General features: G+C 34.5%; 1 protein-coding gene across 1 annotated transcript in view; it reads right to left on the bottom strand.

Annotated features, from left to right (window-relative positions):
* Positions 1 to 27,153, bottom strand: part of LOC132701795 (octopamine receptor) — a 301,768-nt gene extending 274,615 nt beyond the window's left edge. The window contains exon 1 of the mRNA XM_060669996.1: positions 27,092 to 27,153. The gene's annotated coding sequence lies outside the window, so the exon portion shown is untranslated. The remainder of the gene's footprint in view (positions 1 to 27,091) is intronic.
* Between the last annotated feature and the right edge of the window lie 314 nt (positions 27,154 to 27,467).

Raw genomic sequence — 27,467 nt, 5'->3', positions numbered from 1 at the left:
AGATAGATTGCAAGTCCAAGGAGTTTTACATACAGTCAATTTTTGGTTGCACTTAGGTTTCTAAGAACCCGTATACGCTTTCTTAAAAATAAGGTAATAATTATGCTAACACTCAGTTTCATTTTTAATCTACCTATTTTATTCATCAGTCTTATTTTTAATGGGAGGATATTGTATAATGTAGTCCCCAAATATTGAAAAATATTTTTATATAATTCACTTCTCGGCATCGGTACCTGTACTTGTCTATTCATTATTGTTCTGGTGCTACACAGATGATTGACTGGGTTTAAAGAGACCTTATTAGGATAAATATAACAACAATCACTTTAAGGATTCTATTCTGTACCACATTCAATGGTCTCAACGTAGTACTGTACAGACCCCCCAGACTATTATCCCATACCGCAAAATCGACTCTACGAGAAATTTGAATATTAAATACCTTAGCTTATTTATTAAGAAGTTAATGTGACCCTCCCACTTCAAATTTGTATCAATATAAATACCCAAGCATTTTACAGGTTTTGCTTCCAAAATTTGTTCATTTAAATTTTCAACACGTATACTTTTAAAAGTAGGGCGATCAACAATAGTTTTTGAAAAAGCCATATAGTTAGTTTATCTACATTCAAACAGAGTCTGTTGCAGTCTAACCATTCCTTTACCCTGTGAAGTTCGCCGGTTGCCTGGGCTCTCGCCCCATCCCAGCTATCACTGCTAAAGAGCAAAACAGTATCATCGGCGTATGAGGCATTATATTATTATTTGAACAATGTATTAAACTCCTAATCTTTCTAAAGCGGCGGGGATAGATTCTGTTCTAATCAGGTTTTATAGAGGCTCTCTGTCTTTTCCAATCCATTCATTAAACATTTGATTTAAGGGGTCTTTAACAAATACCATACCCACAATGAGTGGGAGCACCGTCTTGTTGAAAGACGAGGTTACCGAGTTGTTTCAATGGGAGCTTATCCATATAATTTTCTAATTCGTCCTGAAGGAAATTTGGATAACCATTATCGTTTTAAAGAACGTCGAAGAAATGAGGGTCTATTATCCTGTTGTTTAAAATAGCACACCACACATTTACGGTGGAAATTCCCTATAGTAATGAGGATTTACTGTCTACTGTTTTTTCGATTTATCATACCACGGGTGGGAAACGATGACCCATCGGACCGAAAAACAATTTTTTAAAAGCACATCTCCGTAAATTTTTTAAAGATTTCATGGCAGAATCAACCCATTTTTCTCGATGCCTGGGCGTTAACTTTGTGGTAGACCTAATTTTGTATCCCTTGTATCCTGCTTTCTTGCAACTGGTTTGAATCTTCTCGTACGCTGTAGTTCTTTGATCAACACAATCTTTTTCCAGACTAATACATTTTTCATAGATTGGATGAAAGTTTTTTTGTTGGCTAGTAATTCCCTTTACTTGCTTATTTGTTTTAAAAAACGTTTCCAACATTAATTGTTTTTCTTTTTCAGAATAACGCATTTTATAATAAAAGGAACGTAAGTTTTGCTAAACCTATAACTGATAACTGTCACCGGCAGCTATAAACAAAGATTTTGTTTTTTGGTGACGACCTACTTCACAGCCACCCAAGATATAAATTATAAATTCTAGAATATTATTTTATTTTTGAATGTCGCTTTTATGTTAAAGGCAAAAGCAATTCTCAAAAAAAAATTGGATTTGAATTATATGACATGTTTTAAAAGAAATGTGCAGACTTTATAGGAGATTTTATTAAGCATATGCAAGGTGTTGCATTAAAAAATATGTAAGTTGTATCTGCAACACCCAGTATATATAAAAAGTATCTTAAATAAAAAAATTAACAAATAAACACCCGGAACAAAAGTTGTCGTTCCTGTTGCTATATTAACGTATACAAGGGGATTCAAAAGAAATTGCAGATATAATTACGTTTTTTTTTTTAAAATAAAATGGTCCGTTTATTATACCCTTAAACGGCGATTTAAAAAATATGGTTATATGTAATATTTATTACATAAAATGCTAATTAAATTAATGGATTCATGATTTGTTTTGACGTCTTTATTAAGCCATTTTGACAGAAACGCATTTGTTAAATTGTTTAATATTTCATATCTACTATATAAGCATTAAAGCCAATAATTAATATGATTAGGAAACAGAATTAGGCATGGTTAACTAAATTATTTATTTATTTATTTTATTGGGTCAAAGTGCTTTTTTTAGTTCTTAAGAATGATAGATATTTATAATATTAACTTTAGTTCTAATTACCTCTTTTATTATATTAATGGTTTTTACCCTAGTAAAATAAGTTTTACTTTATAAAATATTCCATAAAAAAGTGTCTATGGCCGTAAGGTCTGGTCATGTCGTTGTTCCGTGTCTTTCAATCCATTCTGTGAGTAGTCTGTTACTGGAGCCATATTATTCAGTGGCATTACATTCCGCCTTCTAACGAAGGTTGGCTACAAAATGTTTAAATGCTTCTCTGCTCCTTTAATCATGAATTAGTTGTTCTACACACTACTAATTTTATAATCGCAAATTTTATTTGGTTGCTGTAAGATTTTTGTGTTTTGCAATATGCTATGGAACATTATGTGTTTCGTTTATGTTTATTCAAATAGGCCTGTGGTGTACAGGGTTACTAAAAAGTTCCGAAATGCTTAAATATCTCTAAAACTGAAAAAGCTGGAATTATAAAATTCGATATGTGGGTGTTTTTGAACATGCAAAATTTCAAAATACTCACGGCGATATTGTCATACTTACTACTTCATGCAGAATTCAAAATGATAACGGCAATGGTGTCGCAGCTGTTTGTAGTTTTGGTTAGTTTGTCCCGTCTATCCCATCGCACAGATTAAATTGAATTTACGACTAGACGAATTTCTTATTTCACTGTTCATATTTGTCTTCTTCAAACGGAGTAATTAAACAATTTCGGTTTCCACTTTTGTTTGTTTTAACCCACCTACTTCACGTCGTTGCCATGTTCAAATGTTCATCAAGTTAATTAATTCATTCGCAAGTCCATTTCGTTAACAGTTTTATTTCTATTCGCGCTTAATTCAAAAAGTTCCAAATCGGCCGCCCGTCATCGCGAAGTTTTTATTTTTTCGTTTTATTCAAAGAATTTTTTTCTCATTTAACTGAGTAAAGTTTAAAGTGATTGCGTTTCACTTCGCGAATCCGGTTAACCGTTTTTTTTTCTTCCTTTTCTTTTTTTTGTAAATTAATTGTTGAAGCTTTTAGCGTTCTCGCGATTAAAATCCCGTTTCGAAAACAAAACGCTAATCCGGATTTGCGAAAAAAGGCGCGACGGGGGGCGGACGGGTAGTTACGAGCACTTTTAATTTTGCTCATCGGGATGTTTTGCGTGTTCTCGTTTCCAGTTTGACGCTCGGTCGATTTAACATTTTCGCGATTTTTTTCCACCTTCTACCTTAGATGATATAGGATTTAAAAAAAACAGGGAGCTAAAATACTCAAAGCAGACTAATCGTATTCTAATTATAATCTATCTAACAATAGCAATTGTTTGTTACAGGGGACAATATTCATTTAAAAATAAATTATTTCACGCATAATTCATGCTTGTTAAAATGAAATGAACACGTGAGCAGCTAGTAGCGCTAAATTGTCATAATTACATTTCTGTTAAAAAAAAACTAAGAGAAATGACATCTTCTTTTTTTTTGGGAACGGAGACCAAACGAGAACTCAAGAAGAACTTTATAATTTGCAGAAAAACCAATTGAAAAATTAGAAAATTATTACCATGTCTAAAAACTAATTAGAGTAGAATAGATTAGAAGTTGAGGATAATCTCCATCGTGATGTTAGCTTGACGTGCAGTGAACAAGTACAAGATTACATTAGGTACTACAAGAGATGAACGAAGATGATCCAAACCGCAGACTACAGAAATAATTTTACAATGTGTTGAAAATACCCACCATCAACTTCTTGATAATATGCTGATCGGCTAAAACTCCTTAAAAAGCATTATTCAGGACATTTTCATAAAATTTGCTTTATTTCGTATTTATTTCAAATTTTTGTTTTTATTTTCTCAACCACAATTGATTTGAAATATACCCAGAGGAAAAATTAAGTGGAGTAATATCTAGAATGGAGTGTAAAGTATTTAAATGTTCAAGCACATGTAGAGCAAAATGGGACTTAGCACCATACTGTTGCAACCAAGTCTGTCTACCTGGCATATCTGTGTAAGTAGGATTTAAGTCATTTTGAAGAAATGATAAATATGTAAAATAATTTTGTTATTCAAAATCCCTGCCCCTGTGTAAATTGCTCTGAGCTATTTGTACTCCCATCATTTCATTTTCATTTTCATTTTGCTCCTATTGTACTGTAATATTGGACGGATGATACATTTCAGCTTTTAATACATTTTATCTAACTTCTTTCTCTACTCTACTCCTCTTCTACTTCTTTCTCTACTCCTAACAAAATATTTAATCCAGTGTGTGTGTGTGTGTGTGTGTGTGTGTGTGTGTGTGTGTGTGTGTGTGTGTGTGTGTGTGTGTGTGTGTGTGTGTGTGTGTGTGTGTGTGTGTGTGTGTGTGTGTGTGTGTGTGTGTGTGTGTGTGTGTGTGTGTGTGTGTGTGTGTGTGTGTGTGTGTGTGTGTGTGTGTGTGTGTGTGTGTGTGTGTGTGTGTGTGTGTGTGTGTGTGTGTGTGTGTGTGTGTGTGTGTGTGTGTGTGTGTGTGTGTGTGTGTGTGTGTGTGTGTGGGTGTGTGTGTGTGTGTGTGTGTGTATGTGTGTGTGTGTGTTGGCAGAATACAGGACATATAGAATTTGTAATAATATTCAGCTTAAGAAAAGAAAAGCGTAAAAAACCTATTTCCAAAGTTACTTTTTTAACCCACATAGATATTTGCATTAATTTTAGATATATCAATCAAGTTTGTGGTATGTTGATAGCATGATTTTTACTATCGAACATTGTACTCTTAGATTGGAAACGGATACAACTACTATCAAACCAAATGACGATCAGAGTACACCAATAGTATACTGTTAGAACAATTTGAATGAGGTAATTATTTTACATGTCATTCATGTTTTTAATGGAGCTTATGTTTGATTGAATTGCTTGACTTGCAAAATATATCAAAACTTTTGCCGGAAATTCAAATTTCCCGGTCCAGCAATAAAGAACTTGTGGAAGTTGTCAATGAAAGCACTAAGGAATATAACCATCCACCACTAATAAGTACTTCTGGTTCCCATCCTCCCATTAAAAGACAGAAAGCACGAAATAAAAGTCGAGAACAAGCTGTGGATAATGCCGTCAGGAATGCAACAAGGAAGGACAATGAATGTTATTTCACAAGCTTTTGGGAATATGCAATCTAAATCCAACAGCAATGCATATTTTAGCGTTTTTGTAATTTCTAAAATGAATGAAATTCCCTGAAAAGATACAATTAATGAGCTTCATAAAAGTACTATTATAACATTGTTTAATGCATTAATAAAGTACTAACATTTAGAGAGGTAGGTATTAATTTGACCATTTGTTTATAAAACGGGGATTTTTCTAAAAAAACAAAAAAGAAGACATAACCTATGACTTTTAGTGCGTCTACTGACTTGCTGGCTATTAAAGAAGCATTTAAATGCTTCTCTAACATCTTGAACATATTTGCTATTTCTATTTCTGCATTATTGGCTAATTTGTTTCATGGAAACATGATCCTTTTCAGGATGAAAATTTTCAATATCGCTCTGATAGTTTCTGCTCATTTTCCCTAAATAATCGTGTAATTGTAATTTCCATTTTTTCCATTGAAAAATTTATCGGTGTTAATAACATAAAACGGTTAGTGAGAATACCAAATGCATTCTCAACAATTCTTAAGGATATCATTTGTACCCTCCTGGTAGAGGTGTAGGCTTTGCAACATTAAGACTTCTTTTTAACTTGTCCTAAAACGCTTTCACGAAATACATCTGCATCATTGATACGTCATTTTTTCCAACATGGGAATAAATAAAATGGTAATGCACTATTGGTACCCTTACAAGGAATAGGTGGTATAATTTCGAAATGACGTCCACCCATTGCTCCCAGACAATTTCAGTGACTCACCTTTAAAGGTTGGACTCAAATGCATAAATTAGGATAATTTCCTATTACTCTTTTTATATTACCTTTACACACCTCTGGTTCAAATTTTGAGATGGTAATTCCGTGAACTCGCGCTGAGTACAAAAGTGATCTAAAAGTTTCAGCAGTTGTCCAAAAACGAAACGTAATCTCCACCCTGAAACTTTATTTAAAGCAGAGAATATAAACAAATTCAGCAATATGTAGGATGAGGAAGAAAAAGAAAAAAAAACAAGAAATTTTACCCATTTCGATCAGGTACACCCAATTCGCTTTTGAATTTTCTTTACAATATCATTGGGTAATCTCAGAAAATTATTGTATGCTTCTCGATCTTCAGCAAGAAATTCCTTGTCAAACATGTTCAGCAAACCTTTGCGTTCATGACGACGCTATTTTTTAACAGAATTTTAGTTGTAAAAAACATTTCAGCATTGTTATTGTTTGCCAAGGGACGGACGCTTCCGGAATTTATTAGTTTGAGGTTAAGAAAATTGTACATTCAGGTGGCAAACTGTAAAAACATTTCAGCAATTTTCGTTGTTTGCCAAGGGAGGGTCGTTTCCGGAATTTGCTAGTTTGAGGTTAAGAAAATTGTACCTTCAGGTGACAAACTGTAAAAACAATATATAGGGAGAAGTAGAAAATCAATAAAAGAGAAACTTATGCTCATGCCCGTGCATCAAATATGTCATCAAAACCGACATATTAAATACCAAGAAAATATTTGATGTCAAAGATAAGTGAACATGATTTTGAGAAAATTGGCTTAAAATGTAAACGTGTCAGACGGGCTTAATGGCAAAGCGATTTTAAAATTTCTAAGATTTCGACACTACTAAAATAACTGTACTGATAAAAGCTACGTCTGCTGAACTAACCCCGTTTTTGTTAAATTGGTCCATCTATCACCTCTAAATCTTAGCGCCATAGATATACATTTGCAAAAATTTTGTGTGTTTCGACAACGATTCAACGAGTCAATCGAAGATGATGAAAACAATGGCAGACCATCGAAATCGAAAACCGACGAAAACATTGATAAAGCAGCAGAAATGCCGGTCAAGCATAAGTATGGTGCAGTGGATGGGGATTACTTTGAAAGTGAAAATATAGATTTAGGCGAATAAACTTGTATTTTTAATTTTATGAATAAATTACGGGAACCTTTTGATCAATACCCCTTAAAAAATTTGGCAATATTCCGGTGCTTTTTCGTTTTGCATTTTCTGCAGGGTCTACGTCAACCCTTCGGAAGTACTGCAGAATTCACGAGCAACTCCCGTTCCTTCGGACTGACGTCGCGTCCCGCACGACTTTCGCGTCCATTGTTTCACCGCATCTCTGTTCGGCAATTAAAACGTTCGGAAAATTCCGGGCGTGCCCATTGTCCCACCCGGGGGGCCCTCGAGTTTTCCTCCGCGCGGCGAGGAAACGTCTGCTCCTGAGCCTGAAGGGAATTCAGTATAATATTCTGGAAAATCCATTTGCTTGTCAATTGCTTTTGCGGCGTCGGCGGCGGCGTCGTCCTCCAAACGCAGAAATCAATTTACTAGAATCTGACAGTCGATTTATTAAATTCGCCGCCCCCCGTGCGATCGCAGCCGCCCCAGACGCTAAGGGTCCGTTTTTCGATCGTCGGAGCGCCATTTAAAAGTCCTTTATCGGGATATATTTTTTTTTGGCAACTAAAACGAGCAGTGCCTCCGAGTTTGGAATTTTTTTTGGAGGAGTAGGGAGATTAATAAATAGTTGTGTGTTAACGTACGTACACTCGTTAGAACACTTTTTTCCTTCCGTATTTTGAAATATTGAAAAAAGGATAAATTAATTAACTCAAAATGGCGTCTGTATAGCAATACGTACTGTTATTGGGCGTCGACTAATAAGATAAATATATCGTCCTGAGATCCCTCAGACTTTAATAACTATGATCCCATTTTCATTTTATCCTAGCTATAATGTTGAACCGGCGGGCTTCAGAAAAGGAAATAGCCATAGAGAAAACCGATGAATATATAATATATAATATCTTTATATCTGGCCTTCGTAGATTATAAAAAAAAAATTACGAGTAAACAGTAGAATTAACTCCACATACAAATTACTAATCCATAGTGTCTACCGACCACCAGAAAATATACTGACTAATCTCCTAAATTATTTACTCTTGTCTTGCATGACATCTTTAAATTGGAAAAAATCACCTCAGGTTTGCAGATGACGTACTGTTTATAGCATCAAAACATGCACACCTCCAGAAAATGATGTCAGACCTACATCAGGTATCAACATTAAACGATCTAAAACTGAATTTGTTTGTAGATGTTATAGATGTAGAGGGAACAACTATTAAAATAATAAACTTTCTTATGTCTTAAAAAATCAGAGAATTTCTTTAAAACAATGAACAAAAGTATTCAACTAGTGTGTTATTTCAGTTATGACATATGGTGTCCAAAACGTGGACAAGTAAAAAGCTAGACTGAATGAGAAAAACCGAACGATCTACGGAAAGACAAAGGAATGGAAGACCATAAAACCTATGAGTAAATAACCAGAACCAGACAGCAAGTAGCAAGACTTCAGTCTCAGGATATGTACAGTCTCTCACAAAAATATGCTCACTTAAAATTGGGGGAAAAAACAACATAAAAAGTAAACACAACCAAAGCTTGTCGGCAAGTGGTTCATCAAATGACGAACAAGTCAACAAGTAGATATAGTTTCATGCGATCAAAATAATGAAGTTATTAATCGTAACCAATACTTTTAATAGCTTCTCTTCAAAAAATGGATAGCTATAATGGTTAGTAAGATTTTAGTGTTACCATCGAAAATGAATTTTAAGTTTGCCCTTGCACAAGAACATAAACTTTTGGATATACTTTTAACAAAATTAAAAATTCAAAATACATTGGTTTTGAAGACCTTCCAAACTTTTACTTTCTTGTAAATCTCTTATTCTGCTATCATGAATTCAAAACTAGATTAAAAATAGGTAAAGTAATTCTCATATTTAAACAAGGAAATCAGTGCAAAAGTCGGCTACTTACTACTTATAATCATTAAAAAAATAATAAAATATTGTCAGATAATATATAATATATATAATAAATATTTGCAAATCGAAATGGGCTTATCGTTCTCCTCGAAATGTAGGGCCATTCCTTTTTAATAATTAACAGAATAACATAAAGAGGTGCAATAAAAATACTATTTACACACATCTTCGAACCTGCTAATGATTCGCCAATTATCCTCTTGGCTTCTTCAGATAATAATAATAATAATGATAATCATCTTTTTTTCAAATTGTGTTAGTATATTACAAAATACAAAAACACAACGGAAATAGCGTTTAATACCTGGAGATACTACACAATTAACCATAACATATAAAAATTCTTACATTAGATCCTCGAAATAGTCTTTTATTGTATAGGGTTCTAATTCTATCGGAAGTGTCCTAATATTTATTTTAAATCTTTTCAAACTATTTATTCATTTAAACTGTTGGGCAATTTGTTATAAAATCTTCTACACATATAGTATGGATTCTTCTCAGTTAGAGTTAATCTATGTATTGGGTAATTTACATTTCGCGTTCTAGTATTGTACATATGGGATGATATATGCAGTTCGAAATATTCCCGATTTTTAAAAAAGAAAATGAGTGACTCCTAAATATAGACACCGTATACTGTGATTAAACCTTCCATCTGAAAAATTCCTCGACAACTATCTCCAGACTTCTCCTTTTAAATCAGACTCTTCTGAACTACAAATAATCTTTGTACTGGGCTGTGCTATCCCCAAAAAAATAATGCCATATTTTAAAATGGACAGAAAATTGGCCAAATATAAATTTTTTGTTGTATTGTAGTACATGCACCTTCTAACTACTCTAATTCCATAACAAACAGAATTTAACCGTTTCATTAAACTATCAATATGCCCAATCCAGTCCACAAATTCATCTATATTTACTCCTAAAAACTTTACACTATCTATTATATTGATATCATGCTTATCACATTCCAAATAGGGTGGTTTAGGCAATTTTGACTGTTTTGTTTGAAACAAAATAGCGTGTGACCTATTTAAAATTAATTTGTTTTCTTTAAACCAATTGTCGGCTTTTTCAAACAACTTACCACCATTGTCCAGAACCTGAGTAATATCTGTACCTCCCACAAGTAAGTTTGTGTCGTCTGCATAACAAACAATGCTTTCACTATTTAGTCCTGTAATCGAATAGTCATTTATATATATTATAAATAGAATTGGTCCTAGTACACTGCCTTGTGCGATACCATATAAGCTTTCTTTAGATTGTGAGTAGTCAAGGCGTCCATTTTTCATAATTTTGACAGACTGTTTTCTATTCGATAAACAGGATCTAAACAGTTCGAGCACTTGTCCTCGGACACTATACAATTCTAATTTTTTAAGGAGTAGATCCCTGTGGATGCAGTCATAGGCTTCTGACAAATCCAAAAAAATGCAATACCATCAATTTCGATATGTTTTAGAACTGTTTTAGTAAACTTAAAAAGTGCAGTTTGAGTGGATTTGCCGGACGTATATACAGTCAATGAAGAAATCTACCAATCTTACTGCTAGTTCAAATATTTTTGAAAAACTAGAGAGAAGACTGATTGGTCCATAATTATCCATTTCTTCCGGGTTACGCTTCCTATATAATGGCTTCATCACAGCTGTTTTTAATTGATCTGGAAAATTTCCATATTTGAAACTGTTGTTTAATAGATGACTAAGAACATTGTTAATATGGGGCACTGATAACTTAACTAAGCTTGTAGGTATTTCGTCATAACCACTGCTACTGCTACTTCCGTAGGGTCACCTTGCATTTCAAGATTACTGTTGTTGTTTTTATCTAAAATATCGTTGCAAATTGACCACATACATTTTTGTTTTATTATCTTCTGTCTGTATTCTTCAGCCCTGGATGTTTTTAACAGTTTGTAATATTCTTTTTTTATTGTTGAGTATAAGCAAAATGTTAAGTTTATTTTTAATATCTAGAACTTGCTGGTTATTTCTATGAGAGTGCTTTTTTTCTTTTATTTAACTTAACTTAACTGAAACTGGCTCGCATTTTACTCTGTATCTGCCTATATATTGTTTGAGGGGGGCGGAGCTAAAGGAGAGGCATGAACATTGTCTCGCATGACTGATACCCATATTGATGAAGGATAAAGTCGCAGTTCATATTTTTCTTCCTGTTTCTCTAATGTACTATTTACTATTTACTGCATATATGCTGTAAATTCCTGGTGTCTCAAATTGAATTTTGTCTTTGGTGGATCGAAGACGTTGAGAGATTTTTGGAAAAATGGTAAATCTGGTTTTAACATAATATTTGTTACGACCTTCTGATATAGGGCTTTCGCACTCATTCTGTTTAAAAGGTTGTAGTGAAGTATATTTTGCCATGGAAGGCTTAATATATCTATTGTCTGAATTATTAGAAAGAAGAGCAGAAGTTAAAAGTTTTAATTGAGGGTTGATATGTGTTGATTAAAACAAGAGAGTTGATAATCGGTGATTTTTAGGTTGGGCGGTGATGTGTAAGGTATCGGTCTGAGTGTCTAGGTTTTCAGTAAACGGAATAATCAAAATTTATTTTTGATTTTCTGTTAATAAAAATACCTAAGATGGGGTGATTATTATTAGTTTCTAATTCAGTGGATTCTTAACCATGAGACCAAATAACAACAGTATGTGCCAGGCAAGCATGTTTCAATTAAGATGAGACGAGTTGGATTTTTATATTTCTAAAATAATTTTGAAGGACTTTAATAAAACGGGACTTTACTAACCAGAATATCGTTTGGATCGAATGTAATGGTTTTTGATTCTTCAAAGAATTGAAGGGAATTGAGTACGTAACTAGCAGTTTTTTTAATATAGAAGCTAGATATTTTGTTCCAACAATGCGGACAATGGGTAGCAATCCTGGTTTGTGAATCGTAGTCCGTAGGGATGAGGAATTTTAGAGTAGTGAGGGGTGACAGATTTTTTCCATGATTCTAATAGATAAGACTCCTTAATAACAGATTTAAGGATGCGTTCTATAGATGACGTAGGATTTCTTTCAAGTTGATGATGGCTACAGTAGCATATTCTTTATCTATTTTTTAAATTACGATGTCGCCTTTCTTTCCGCATTAGAGATATCCATCACACGTCCTTCCAAAGGAAATGATTCAGGAAGCAACCCCACACTTACTTATTTACATTCCAACATCACTGACCACGTATATAACGTTCTAAAGAAATATAACCACTTGTCCAAAAATGTCTCAACATCTTTGGTCTGTCAACCACAAAATTTCATAATTCCGTGTGAGATCCACGAGTTCGCAACATTCTATGCACATGTGGCAAAGAACACATTGACAAAACAAAACAACTAGGAGAAAAGAACATGAAAACACCTTAAGGCTACGAAAAATAAACTCGTCGGCAATTGCCGAGCACAATCATGAAACGGGACATCAAATGTTATTAGATTAAACCAACATTCATGCATGTAATCAATTCGTCCACCAAAAAAAAATCTGAGAATCCATAGAAACCTCTAAATAATCAAACAGTTTTAACCTCGGCTCCAATATGGAAATCAGTTAAACTCTAAAGAAGCCAAAATGGTGGTTATGTTGTTATATTATGTTAAAAAAAATCCTTTTTTATTAGGAAAGACTTTCTATCGTGTAGAAGATTATTTAAAATTGTATTATAGGGCCCTTCTAGATTAGTATTAAGAACGCCTTTTCTTTAGTGGAAGGAAATAAACATTTTGGATTGAATTGTGTTGCATTCTAAATAAACTTTAAATATCGTTAAACTCAGTTTGTGTTTAAACGCAAGCGTTTTAGATCCCGCTCTAGCTCTGCCACACAAAAAATTAACAAAATTTTTCGACGAGCGAATAAAAAAAACAATCGCCGCTCGAAATTGAAAATTAATTTATACAATTTAAATTAAAACGACGGCGCCGACACTCGTGGCTGCTAAAAAAAACTCGTTTCCGGTTTAATTTCGGCTGACCGGGGAGTGAATCTCGTTTTTCCTTGTTTTTTTTTTGTGAGGTATATTTTCAGCCCACCTCCGCCCCGTACACACACACACACACACACACACACACACACACATAGAACGGATGGTTGTTCCGGTTCGCGTTACTTGCATTTTTCAAATGATTTGGCGGCCGAAACGCAATTTCGCAAACACTCACGTCACACCATACGCCCGGAATGCACGTATGAAAATGTATTTTGCGTAAATAATGCGGAACGCAACGGGAGTGACTGATGGAACGTTATGTATTTCTACACGTTTCCACGAGAAAAACGTACGGCTTTAAACCGAAACAGATACAGCAATTTTTATTTTTGCGTATAGATAGTCTTTATCAAATGTGTGTCTTTATCATTTGCTAAAGACACGGTGTTGTAGAAACAATTGTCATGTGAAAATATATAATTTCGTGAAAATCTGAACTTTTAGTTCTTATTTATTTTGTCTTAAAACAGCTTTAATATAAACATCTTACACTTAATGCAATTTAGACTTATTCAACAGCTTTGAAAATGTCTAACTCCATAAATCTATATTTTCTTCAAGACCAATCACTCTTAAAAAACATTTATTGAGTTCTTGTAAAAATGCTCTACTCGTATAAGGTCAAGCGATCTTGAGGTACTTCAAAAACTATTTGGCATTGTTCCAGACCGAATATTCTTTTTGTGAGATACTTAGACATATTTCTGGAAGGATACTTTAAATCATATTATTTATAAATAAATTATAAATGGTAATAATACTCTGGATGACATTTTTATAAATCAACCGGCTTTATCGTTGACTGTTAGTAAACTTTCATAAGTAATTGTATACCAAAACAAAGACTAAATGCTCTTGACATTATTATCGATACATTTTATTGCTTTTTAAGAGAGTATATTAGGGAGGTATATATTATATTATTAGAATTAGGAATGAACTATCGGTCAACTGGTTAAAGATATAGAGAAGTGGACACTTTAAAACGCAAATTAAAATCAACTGCAGTGACTACCAGATTAGTCCCAAAAGAACACAGTCATTTGTGGGAGGACCCAGGGCCATCAATCCCAAAATCTTTTCCGCAACGCAAATCATAGAGTACGAATTCGGCATTAAATACTAGGTAACTGATTACTAATTTGTATGTATTTACTTTTTCCGAAAAATTCAAAGAAATAACGAATAACCGATTATTATTTGAATTTCTTAATTTTAATTTTGATTGATAAACGAATGCCGAATTTGACGTTATTGCATGCCAGTGCTATCCTGAAAAATAGCGAGCGCACTTAGTTCATAGTTTTCTTAACTTGTCCAAGAACTGTTTGTTTTTAAATACAGGTTGGAGAGGGCCGAAATAGTGTTTTATTAACCCCGGAATTTTTAAATTTTAATTTTGCTTATTTATTCCTTAATTCAACGAGCCCTCGCGTTACTAAGACGGATGCCATAAATATATCAACGAGTAAAGTAGGTAAGTCGTTAAAGTAATACACAATAACAACCAAGGCTCCCGATAGGAGCCGAACCCACAACTTCGGGCAAGTCGAGTTGTCAGGTCTAACCCTTTACCAACAGAGCCATCCTCGGTCCCCGTATTTACATTTATTTGGTTAATTTTTGACAGACACGGTTTTATTTATTAGAGCCAAACAAAATTTGTATTGGGAGGGCGTCCTTTTCTAAGGGCATTAGGAACAAAAAGAAGAATAAATAATTACAAAAATAGATCAACTACCTACTTCTTTTGATGGCAAACAACAAAGCATTCTAAATGTAAGGCCACACCGCACGATATACACTTCTATATCAATTATCAAACGGAACTATATAAACCAGAAGAATCTGAGGTTGAACTAAACTGAAATAGTAACGAACTCAAAACACAAATTGAGACAGCCGAATTGGATATAGTTCTTCGAAATCTAAGGCATAGGAAAAACCTAGAGCGAGATTGTATCCCAAACGAGTGCAGGCTTAGGAGGCATCTTTGCTTGCTAGGCATTGCAGACGACCCGGAGTGTAGGTGGTGCATGGAAGGGGAGGAGACCCCGTATCATCTGCTCACCGAGTGCCCTGCCTTGACATGGGCAAGATTGGGAGTCTTCGGAACGGCCCTGATCGATCCGGACTCAGTGCACGGTATTGGGCTAAAGGAGTTGCTGACCTTCTATAGGAGGGGCGGCATTCTGGACGCCCTCTAGAGCGGCCTGGGGGCACAACGGGCGCATCTGGTGGCCTAAGTGCTTGGACGCCCGCGAGGGCGCCCCCCTTTAATACCAATACCAATACCAATACCAATCCCAAACGAGTTACTCAAATACGGTGTTCAATGATTCGCACAGCATTTAACTTCCCTCATTCGAAAAAGGCTCTACCAACATAGAACACCGGATGAATGGCGGGGCAATATCACTATCCTTAGGTTTAAAAAGGAGATAAAAAAATTCCCCCAAGCCAGAAGTGTAACTTATAACGAAAGACTTCAAGACTTGAAAACTATTAAGAATGATTCTAGGGGTTCAAAAATACAGCAAAATCGTAGACTATTAGCTCCATAGCACATCACGACGAAGGCAGCGTGTAGAATAAATTAAAAATACTATTTACAAACCTTCTGAAGCCTCTTGAGTCTCTTAAAGTTGCTGACGTCTCATCTATCATTTTGCTGGCTTTTTCAGAGTTTCACTGAAACTTTCTCTAAAGTCCGACACACGATAAATGATCATTACTGTAATTTTTTTTTTGGGGCAAATAAATCAAATCGATCCAGAGTAGCACTCAGAAAATTGAAACACAAAATACACATATATATTTAACTACATAATACTACTACATAAACTATACGTACAGTATAATTGAAATTATGCGAATAATAAATATGTTTTTATGATCTCATCTACGAAATAGGTTTTTATCATACCATTTGGTTTTTAAAACTTTAACTAGTAGTTTTTTTATAAGGTCATGTTGACTGATGGTTGAGAGAATCTTTTTTAGCTAAAGTCCTGTGATAACTAGTCTTATCATAAACAACAACGCTGGGATATTTGAAAGAATGGATTTTTTTTTACCCAATTTTCAAAAAAATCACTTGTGGTGTCTGTTGGTAGTCTAATGAGCAGTCTTTAATGTTATTTGCTGGTAGTAGCAAAGCGTTTGGCAACAAACCTTCTTCGCGCCTCAGCGTGAAATGGATATTCTTTTTCCTCTGCATGAAGGTACACTCAAAATACAGTTCTATAAAGCATTTTAGAACCATTTCTTTATAGTGTCATGGGCGTCGAACCAAGTCTCATCTAAATTTCATTTTTCTACGCGAAATTGATGAATTGAAGTTAAATATTTTTGTCTCCATTCCACCAATATTCGGGTCTCTATAATACAACTACGATTGTCAATATTTTTAAATCTATATCCGAGTCATGATCATTTATCGTGTGCTAGATTTTACCTGGTTATATGCCGTTTCAGGGGACATTGTTTCGGATGATTGATGATTGTGAAAGGTAAAGATTCGTTAAGATTGTTTGGTTGCTTAGCGATTTCTTTGCATTCTTACATGAATTGATTACATGCAAGAATTTTAATTTGCTCGAATTGGCAGTTTGATGATTGCATTCGGTAACTGCTGATAAGTTTATTTGTCGTAGTCTTAAGGCGCTCTCATACTCGTTTAGCCTAGTTAATATTTTTCGTTCTGTTTCCCCAAGGTATTTTCGGTCGCGTATGCATGGAATGCTATAAATTCGCGCCTCATTTCCGTCACAATAAATCACTGGCATTAGCTAATTTAATTCGCCTCTCGGATAGAAAGTAAGCTCATCAAAAACCCATCGCACGCGGCCACCAATTATGGGGGATTAAGAACGCCTGCCGGCTAGCATTCTCACGCGAACAAAAAGAGGCCTAATATAAGCAGTCTAATTGTGATAATTACATGAGCAATTAGAAACAAAAAAGCCCTTTAGTTAGTTAATTAACGTTAAGGGGGGCGAGTGGACAAAACCGAGCGCGACTGGTAAATTTGTTGAAACATGTAAAAGCACATTAAAAAATAGTAATTGAGAAATATAAGCACGCACACTGACTCGTAGTATTTTAAATTCCACATGTAAATTATCACCACATTTGGGTCCGTTTCAACATAGTACTCGCTCCTTGTAAGCAGATCATCTAAAATTTTTATCATACGTTTTGTTGCGGAGAGATTTGTCAAATTTTGAAAAATAATAATAATTATAATAATAATGTATTGCGATTTGAGATTCATGATAAACATAATACACAATATACAACACTAAAATCTCAACAGGCTGACTATACCAACTACTCAACATTAACCCAACACAATTAATCTATATATTATACACCTCTTTGACAATACAATTTGTAACAAGAGAACCCGTAGTAAAGAAAAACAAAAAATAAACAAAAGAAAAAGAAAGGAAACATTATAGAAATATTTCTGTGATTAATTAAAAGACGAAAAATCCAATCAGCACTTTATTTATCTAATAGCACGCCTTTAAGGTTCTTCCGAAATAGTTTTAATGATGATAAGGCAAAGAAGTTTCTGTGCCGATTAAAAGTTTCTGCCACTCGTAAAGGGCAAGTCTGTGCTGAGACAAAGTTAGCTTATTCTCTCTAATATTTACATTATTACATAGGTACTCAAATAAATTGTGTATTGTCAACCACTGTAACAATTTAATTTTAGGTGACACGTGGTGTCATATTTAATTAAGTCATACACAAACCTACAACAGTTGTCTTGTATTTTTTGAAGGTGTTGACGATCAAAGGGTGTTAACCATGGGTCAAACAATACGAGGTAATATGACAATGCAGACATAATATATGACTCACAGAGTTTTTTCCTTACTTTACGAATGGCGAGCTTCTTCAGAGGTCCTTCCACAGATACTTGCATGCTCTATCCAACCATCACCCAAGTCAAAAGCATGGGGTTATAAGAACCCTGACAGAACGAGCCCGAAGGATTTGCGAACCGAAGAACCTCCAGATGGAACTTGAACACCTAAAAACTGCGTTCGAGGCAAATGGCTACAGCAAGAGGGAGATCGAGAGATCAATGAACTCAAGATCATCAAGATCACGGGATACCGAACAACGACCCTCCACCTCCCACGCATATCTGCCCTATATTCCGAGTGTCACCGACAGGATTGGCAGAGTATTGAAAAGACACGACATCAAAACAATCTTTAAGCCTACAAAGAAGATCCAGCAGACCATCAGGTCAGCGAAGGAGAAGAGGGACTCACTTTCAGCTGCAGAAAGGTCTACATCGGAACTACCAAGAGATCAATGGGAATGAGACTTAAGGAGCATAAAGCAAGCTGCAGGCTAGGACATACAGAGAAGTCTGCAGTAGCTGAACACGCACTGGGCAGCGGGGAACACAGGATACACTTTGAGAGCTGTAAGTTACTAGCATCGGTCAACGGCTATCACAACAGACTAGTCAGGGAAGCCATTGAGATACAAAAACACCCACACAATTTCGATAGAAAGGAGGAGACCCTTAGACTCAACCAAATCTGGAACCCGATCCTTAGGAACGCCCGAGCAGTACCGATCGTTATTCCGAGACCAACCGAAGCGGAACAAGCCCCGCCCATCACCAATCGGCATAAATACAACCTGCGCAGGAGAAATCGTCAGTCTACGTCCAACATCGGAGATGGAAGGACCTCTGAAGAAGCTCGCCACTCGTGCTAGCGAAACGTTAGGAAGTAATTCCAATCGACGACGGCCTTTAAACCCGAATCAAGATAATAGCTTATCAACGGGCCGCGAAAGCCTTAACCAATTTACGTTTAAGGTTTTAACATATATCCAATTTCTTATGAGTTTTTACTCTCTTTACATTAGTTTGCGATTTTCGCTCAGAGTGGAATGCTGTTTTTATATTATAAGCGTTAGTTGTTGTTAGTTCTTTTATAAAAAAAAATGCACTACTCCACTTTGAGTGATGGACTACTTTTTAAAACTAATTAACTTGACACTATTCCCGTTACAATCGTAAGCCACATCTTCCGCTACCGTTCAGAAAAAGCGAAAAATTTGCACGCTAGTCGCTTTGAGCACGCAAAATGACTGAAACAATATTTGCCGTTCGAAATTCGTTCCCTTTGTGCGTTTGAAATTACAATTTTGGCATTTCAAAGTTCTGGTCGGATGGTTTAAAATGTTCTTACGTGCGCGTCTAATCAATCTCTATCTAATTTAAAGTTTACACAACTTTACGTGTTGTTAACTTCCGCTTCGTTGATTTCACATATTATCTAGTCGCTTCTCGTGAAAATGATGCTTTTAAGTTGGAAATAATACGTTTATTAACTTTACTACAGTGAGATCGTTAAACAATAGCTCGCATGTCGTCGAATTATTCTTGCGGCGAATGTGCCAGAATGTGTGTTTAGATGTGTGTCCAAGATAAAGTTACTAAGTATGGGAATCTCAGTACCTGTTGGAAATACAGCTTTGGTTAAATTAGGAACTTTAGAAACTTTTTTTTTATATGGCCCGAAAAAAAATTACACCATCTAATTTTAATTAAAAGCAAAATTACAATAATAAATGAACATAAATATAATCTTCTATTACTTATTCTTATTCAAACAAAAGTATTGTCTCTATTTGAATTATAGAGGAAACCATTGAAATTATAATAACACACATAATAAAAAAAAATCACAAAATACTATTTAAAATTTAAACATGCAATAAATTTAAAACGGACTTATTAACACCATCCTTAGAGTAGAAAGACCTATTTTTTAGTTTCAAGTAGAGGCAACATTAATGTAACAGGTTTTCTTATATAATATAATATTATAAAATATAATATTTTCTTTTTAAATTAATAATATTATGCTTGCGACTTTTTAAGTCGTTTAACTTAAAATAAAAGGAACAGATTTTCCTCCGTCATACCTAATTATCTTTACTTAGGTTTTGGTAATAAAATAAAAGAAAATTATTAAAAATATTTGGTTGTGATTTGCAATTAGTGCAACCAAGAATGCTTAATTTTATACCGTCCATATATGATTCATACACTACATTGCTTGTTTGCTTATCGCCAACAATTAAAAAAATAAACTACTGCGAAAACGAACGACAACCATAATTTGTTTCGAAGATAATTCTGTTTAAAACAAATGTAAAATACATCAAAAATAGAATAAAAAGAAAATCGGATATGCTTATAATTTTTAATTTCTTAGTAGAAGGAAAAAATGAACACTTTCTTATAATCAAAGTTTTGTTGGAGAAGTTATATTAGAGTAGGTCGACAAGAAGGAATTACTAATACATTAATTAACTAAAAGTTCAGATTTTCACGAAATTATGTATTTTCAAATGACAATTGTTTCGACAACACCCGTGTCTTTATCAAATGTAATATTTACAAACTACCTGCTACTATATATACCGAAAAATGACAATAAAACCTTAATAAATGTTGTTGTGAGAATTTAAGTTCAATAAAGGAGAGATATTTAAAACTAATTGATCGTTAAGCAATACATTTCAATGTCTCATTTTGTTAATATCCATGGCTTCCAATAAATTTAATTTTCAACTTTTGGGGCTGTATGTAAAATATCAAAATTGTAGTCAAAATGTTTTTCTGTTAAAATTAAAACCAACAGCACTTGATTTTTAATTTTATAAACTTGGGAAAAACCCTATTTTGTATACATTTGTTAAAAAAACAAATATTTTGGGAACATATTCGGCACCGTAGAAGCATTTTGAAATACCAAATCGCCAAGAAACCAATTTCAGCTTTTATCAAGAATTGAGCTGAGGTGCTTTTATTTTTACTTTACCACCAATTTTACAACAGGTTCATAAACTTAACAGACACAACGTTTTCGAAAAATGAAGTTGAATTTCTGGAAAAAGGTTTCAACTTTAACTTACAACACTCGCACATTAATAGAGAATTACACTGTTTAGGAATCGATTGTGAATTAGCAATTAAGGACGTTAACGATTATAATTTAAACAAACATATATTAGCGAATATAATAAACTCTCAATTAATAGATAATAACAAACACAAAGAAATTCCTCAAATGTCACTAGTTAAAACTATCAAAAACAAAGCTTCTGAAAATAACATAAAAGAGCGTTTAAAAAAGTGTAGATTCTAATTATGCTACACACCTAAACATAGAAAAACACATTTTTGAAGATAATTTTGATATTTAACATGCAGCCACAAAAATCAAAAAATTAAATTTATTGGAAGCCATGGAGATTAACAAAATGAGACATTCTATTGCTTAACGATCAATTAGATTTAAATACCCTTCCTTTATTGAACTCAAGTTCTCACAACAACATTAATTAAAGTTTTATTGCCATTTTTCGGTATATATAGTAGCAGGTAGTGTGTAAATATTACATTTGATAAAGACACGGTGCTGTCAAAACAATTGTCATATGGAAATACATAATTTCGTAAAAATCTGAACTTTTAGTTCTTATTTATTTTATAAAATGGATTTTTATCAAGTCCTCATAATATACAAACAAACTATGCTTACAGTTTACATTTCAAACAAGGTCATTCATAACTACTGGAAAAAAGGAACAAAATTTATTTAGAAAGTATAATACTTAATGCTTAAGCAAAGGCAACAATTCTACTACAGTAATTGATATTTTAATACTGCTTAATTTTACATCTAGTGATGCTTCGTCACTGCATATTGTGATTGCCTTTTTGTTTGGATGATTCTTAGTTTTATTGATTCAGAATAGTTAGACCCGAAATTTAGGTACTGCTCGGTATGTGCAGGTTTTCTAAATACAGGGGTGCTGACAGAGCCATTATTTTTATCTACTAGGACATCTAGAAACGATAGGTAACCGTTCTTATCTTTCTCAACGACTAATAAGATGATTGAAAAAGGAATTCAGCTATAGGTTCCATTCCGTATGATGGTGCCATTGACAACATATCGAAGACCCTTGGTTTAACAATTGAGTGAGTTTCAAACCATTCCATCTAATATATTTGCCGCTACTGGAGAGAGAGAGAGAGAGATGCCAACCCATCGGCAGGCGAATTTGTGGTCGTATTCTTACACATCCATGATAACTGTGGCGTTGCCCATGTCTGATGGGAAGCTTGATGTTCATGTCCTTTTGTAAGTCTGTAATATCTAAAATTGGCATCTTTCTCTACCTTTTCTCAATTTTTGTTGTTCATTATTGAAGGTTTCTTAGAAGATAGATTTACTATTGTACGTTTCATCCCTTTGTTGTTGTTTGTTATTGTTGTTTCAGGCTGTTGTATTTTAAATTTGAGCAGGTTTCTCTCATGATGTCTCTGAAGTCCTCCAATTTTGCCGCAAGCTCTATCGATCTTCTCGAATATACGTATGTGGTAGTCCTAGCAAGTCAGTTCTTTTTTTCCTCAAGCCTCTGTCGGATTATAATCAGTCTCCATTTGATAGCAGGTAGTGATAGATCATCCCCAAACGTTGTGTAAACAAAAAATAGAGACAATGGAAGTGTGTCTATAAAATTTAATGAGTGTTCTCAAACATTATTCATTGGTAAGCAAACGACTATAAGATTAACGTGCGACAAGCAGAAGCTTTACAAAGCGATATTTTTATTTAAAAAAAATCAATCTATATAAAACTAGAAAAAAAACATTGTTTGCCAGTTTTCGATTTTATTTTTTTAATTTTATCTACAGACGCTTTCATATTCCAAGATCTGGCGGTAAATACCCAATACCACATTTTACATCAGCACTAAATCTGAGAACAAAACCTAAATTTCTATATGTTACTGGGGCGAGAATATCCGTGTGCTTAGTAAAAGAGTAAGTATGGTATCCAAGATAGTTAACCTCACTTACCTTGAAGGAGTGGAACTTTCTCCATGTCTAAAAATAGTACTTGAAAATTTTCTTGAAAATGTTTGTGATTTATTTATCTATTGTATCTACATCAGATTGAAATGATTGATAGTCTGCTATAGATTATACAAATGAATGGGTTTTAAACCATTATGGAAACTCTTAAAAGTGCCAGCTAGAAAATTATTAATTTTTCAAGGGAACACTATGTACACATCTTCTCGATTCCTCCTACGCCTGTTGCCAAATCGAACTCCCTCGTTTCGCCAATCATCTTGTTGGCTTCTGCACTAAACAATTTCAGATAAGCGCAGATGTTGGATTTATAACCAAACAACGCAGGAGGAATCCAGAAGATTTGTAAATAGTAAAATTGTTCATATTAGCTCCCGTGAAAATTGTTAAATTTCAGAAACTAAATCATGTTTGGTCCCGGTAACACAACGTAAATATGAGCACAATTTAAACTACCCTTTTCGAAAATTCAAACGGCGGAACCTTTTGTTTAGTTTACGTCGTTTCAAATTTGCATGTAAAAACGTGCAATCAACATTTATTTAATATTACATCCGTAGTAGATACGTGTCGCATTAGAACGAAGCCGGCTTACACAAATAAAGTTATACGCACGTATATCGTAGATCATTTAATTATGGATCGGACAATAATTACGTCAAACATATCGGACGCGAATTTTAATTACCATTTATATTGCCCAGGGCGTTCAATTTAAATTAATTAATGCTGTTATTGCATCGCAACGATGACGAATTCGCACGCCGAATCCAAATTGCTGCCGAAAAAACTTAATGAATCTGAAATTAACACAGCTGTTAATAAGACCCAGAGTTTCCTAAGTGATATTTCGGGTAAGCATGGCCTTTTACCACACCACTAATGAAGTTCCAAAGGTTCCAAGTTTTGACTTACCAATTCTATGCAATACGTAAAGGTTTCATCGCAAAGCAACTAATTTAAATGTACAAACCATGTAGCTACTAGACATATAGAGGCCCTGCCTATGCTAATAGCACATGAACTTGTGAAGCAACTATGCATTGTCTGACGTTCTACCCATACGGCCTTGCGGCTTCCAACAACCAACATGGCCGCTGGCAGGTCGTCAATGTGTGGATGCAGTAATTTCTTAAAATATGTCGAAATCCCATTAAATTTTCAGGCAAAAATGGAATTAAAGTGTAGAAAGTGTTGTTAAAAAAATTAACGACAAGGGCAGAGTTAATGTTACGCTGAATTACACAAATCGGCGTCCTTAGTATAATTCTGTAAGTATTTTAGCGTTTTGGTTCTTTAAGCGCTATAGACACGATATCAGCTAATTTTTCCCGAATTTGTGCCCGTAAATCGGAGCAAACAGTGTGTTTTTATAAACTTGTTGGTTGAACTTCTATTGAAAATGTAAATAAAGTGACTATAGAAACCTTTTTAATTTTTTTAAATTAACTTGTACATAAGGCAACACATTCTTTTCCTTGCAGTTTTGACCACAAACACAAGTTTTTCGCAAAAACACGAAAAAGGTAACCACCAAAAATATAAACAACAATGGCACTGACTATTAGTAGTCTCTGGCAACAGCAGTTCCTAGATCGGCGTTACTAATTATATTCGGATTTCAAAGACTGATTTTGCGTTCTTATTAAAATTAGTTAATTTTTCCAGAAATATTACGAAAATGTGTGTAGCATACCGTATGCATATTATGTTATTTTGTTATTATTTGTTTCTTATTTAAGTTTAAGTTCTCTAAAGTGCGCGAGTGGCGGTAAATATAAAGCGGTGCGAATCACGAACGGTCGGTTGCGGGGATGTGAGGGGAAGTACTGAACGACGGCGAAGTTAAGGTGGACTGAGGGGAGCAGTGGGTAACAGGAAGGCAAGAGAAGCGGTTGCGCTGCAGTGTTGACGACGTCCGATCAATTGGCGTAAGGTGGAAGGCCACCTTACGTTCGAATATTTCTGGGTCTTGAGAACATCGTCGCCGAACAACCGTTGGGTGGTGGCAGCCCGCTACCGCCTCAAAGATCCTTCAAGGGAACGTCCACCGCTCCCACGTAAGTCCGTTCCACTCGGAGTGGTGAATACCGCAGACTTGTGGGCGTTTCAGTTCGAACCTTGTTTATTATCAGTTTACATTTAACAATCGCCTCCCATTTACTTAAAGTGGTATTTTTCGCTTTATTCTATTAATAAATATCTTCAATCAAGCGACCAAGAACCTCACTTTCCTTGTTATAATTATAACGAAACATTACATGTGGCAACTCAGTTAGTTGGGGCGTGAAAAGATCTACTACACCTTCTCTACGAAAATATCATAATCACCCGCGGCGCATCACTTTTTACTGTAGTAGGGCCACTATATTGTCTTATAGCTATATGGCACAAACAGATGATTTCATAGCCCAAAACTTGCTTTCTAAATCCATTCGACTCCAGAAGGTTTTTTTTTTAATTTTATTTTATAAACCCAAAGTCTAACCAACAGGCAGGCGAGGCTGCCCAATCACAGGATAGCGCATATTAAACATAAGATTTAACGTGGTCGGAAATAAGAAAGAAACTTAACTAGATATTTCCTAAGCTAATAGTAATTAAAAGAAATTTTGTATACGTTTCTTTTAACCAGGTGTAGGTTTAAGTTGAATAAATCCGTATCTTATTTGTTCAGAAAAACACGGTTATTGTACATACAAGTACATCTAATAAGCGGAAAGTTTAAGAAGTAGTTAAATCTGATTCTTTCTATAGAAAAAGTTAGCCTATTGGCGCTCGATAAGGACTAGCATTGACTAAGCGACTAAGTGAGCTAAGTGACTTGTACAAGAAGGTGACTCAATAAGATTGTTGACAATTTTATAAAGAAAAATTACGTCTGAGCAATTTCTGCGTGTTTCAAGCGACCTTAATTTATACAACTGCAGGTTAGTAGAAATGTAGTGTCTGTCCCTATTATATCTAAAATTAAGGTTTCTAAAAAGCTTTTTTTTTGACATTATCTAATCGACATACTTGCGATAAATCGGATTCCATACGTATTCCAAGACAGATTTCATGACCCTATTATTAATTAGAATGACCGATTTGTGGTTACGAAAGCCTTTAGTGTTACGTAATACAAAACCAAGATTTGTGAATATAGTAGTAAAAGCCATTAATTTTATTAAACCATTGTCATTGTCAAGGCATTTTTGGATGAAACATCACAAAGTACTGTGAAGTCACATGGCTAAGCAAAGGGAAAATGTTGAACGGGTTCTACCAGCTTAGAAATGAGATACCACTGTCTGAATTGAGTCACTCCAAAAGGGATATGTGATTTAGCATTTCTGGTCGCACAAGGGCACTTAGTAAATGATTTGTACAGCCATTACAAAGCGTTTCAGACCAAAATCCGCTTATGGGATGCACACATGTTGTGTGATAACAGTTACCATTTCAACACAATATGCTGAAGAACTGAAATTACTGTCGGAAAAATTTGTGAACAGATTTAGCGAATTTGGACTATTTTTTTAGAATGCTGAAGAGATCGTTGTTTTTTTTTAATAAAAGCTTTTAGTGGCGTGTGCGGGGAAATTAATTTATTAAATTTACAGTTTTCTTGTTTTCCATTCCAACTAATAATATATTAAAAATTTTGCGCAGTACCAAACAAGCTATTTAAAAATGCCCGTTCTGCGTTTAAACACGAAGAAGGTTAATCAATTTTTTCATTCAATTCAACCACGCGGTTAATCTGGAACAAGTTTCTTGGCTAATTACTGTTGTTTAATTAGTTTCTTGCCGAATGGCAACATCGGTGAAATTAGCTGGACCGGATTCGCGTCCAATTTCGTTTACACCTATTCACGCCTTTTGTTCTTGGATGTTATTAAGGTAGGGTAATATTTTAAGCGAAACTTACCCGCATGCCTGTAGCTATCACACTTCAGGTGTGGCGAATGTTATCGAACTGTTGGGCTGTTCTGCAAAAGATAAGAAGAAGTTATATAATGGCTTTTAATAAATATTCAATGTTTTGGTGTTGTCAAAATAAATTTATAGGTATATTGGTACATGCCGTTTCCTAACGCTTGTTGTTGCGTCTTTTTGCCGTTGATTTTGTTTTGCTTTACAAAAATATCCCAATGCACTACGTCCATTTTTGGTGAAAGTGGTAATTATTACATAAAAGACTTTATCAATTTCATTACTCCAAAATTATTATAATGTGACCTGGATAATAGATTGTTTGGAAATTGATATACCATCTAAAGCCATTTTTCAAGCAATGGCTTGGT

Source organism: Cylas formicarius, unplaced genomic scaffold (genome assembly GCF_029955315.1).
Source record: "Cylas formicarius isolate icCylForm1 unplaced genomic scaffold, icCylForm1.1 PGA_scaffold_5__7_contigs__length_24384050, whole genome shotgun sequence".
Lineage (NCBI taxonomy): Eukaryota > Metazoa > Arthropoda > Insecta > Coleoptera > Brentidae > Cylas > Cylas formicarius.
This window is presented reverse-complemented; position numbering and strand designations above follow the sequence as displayed.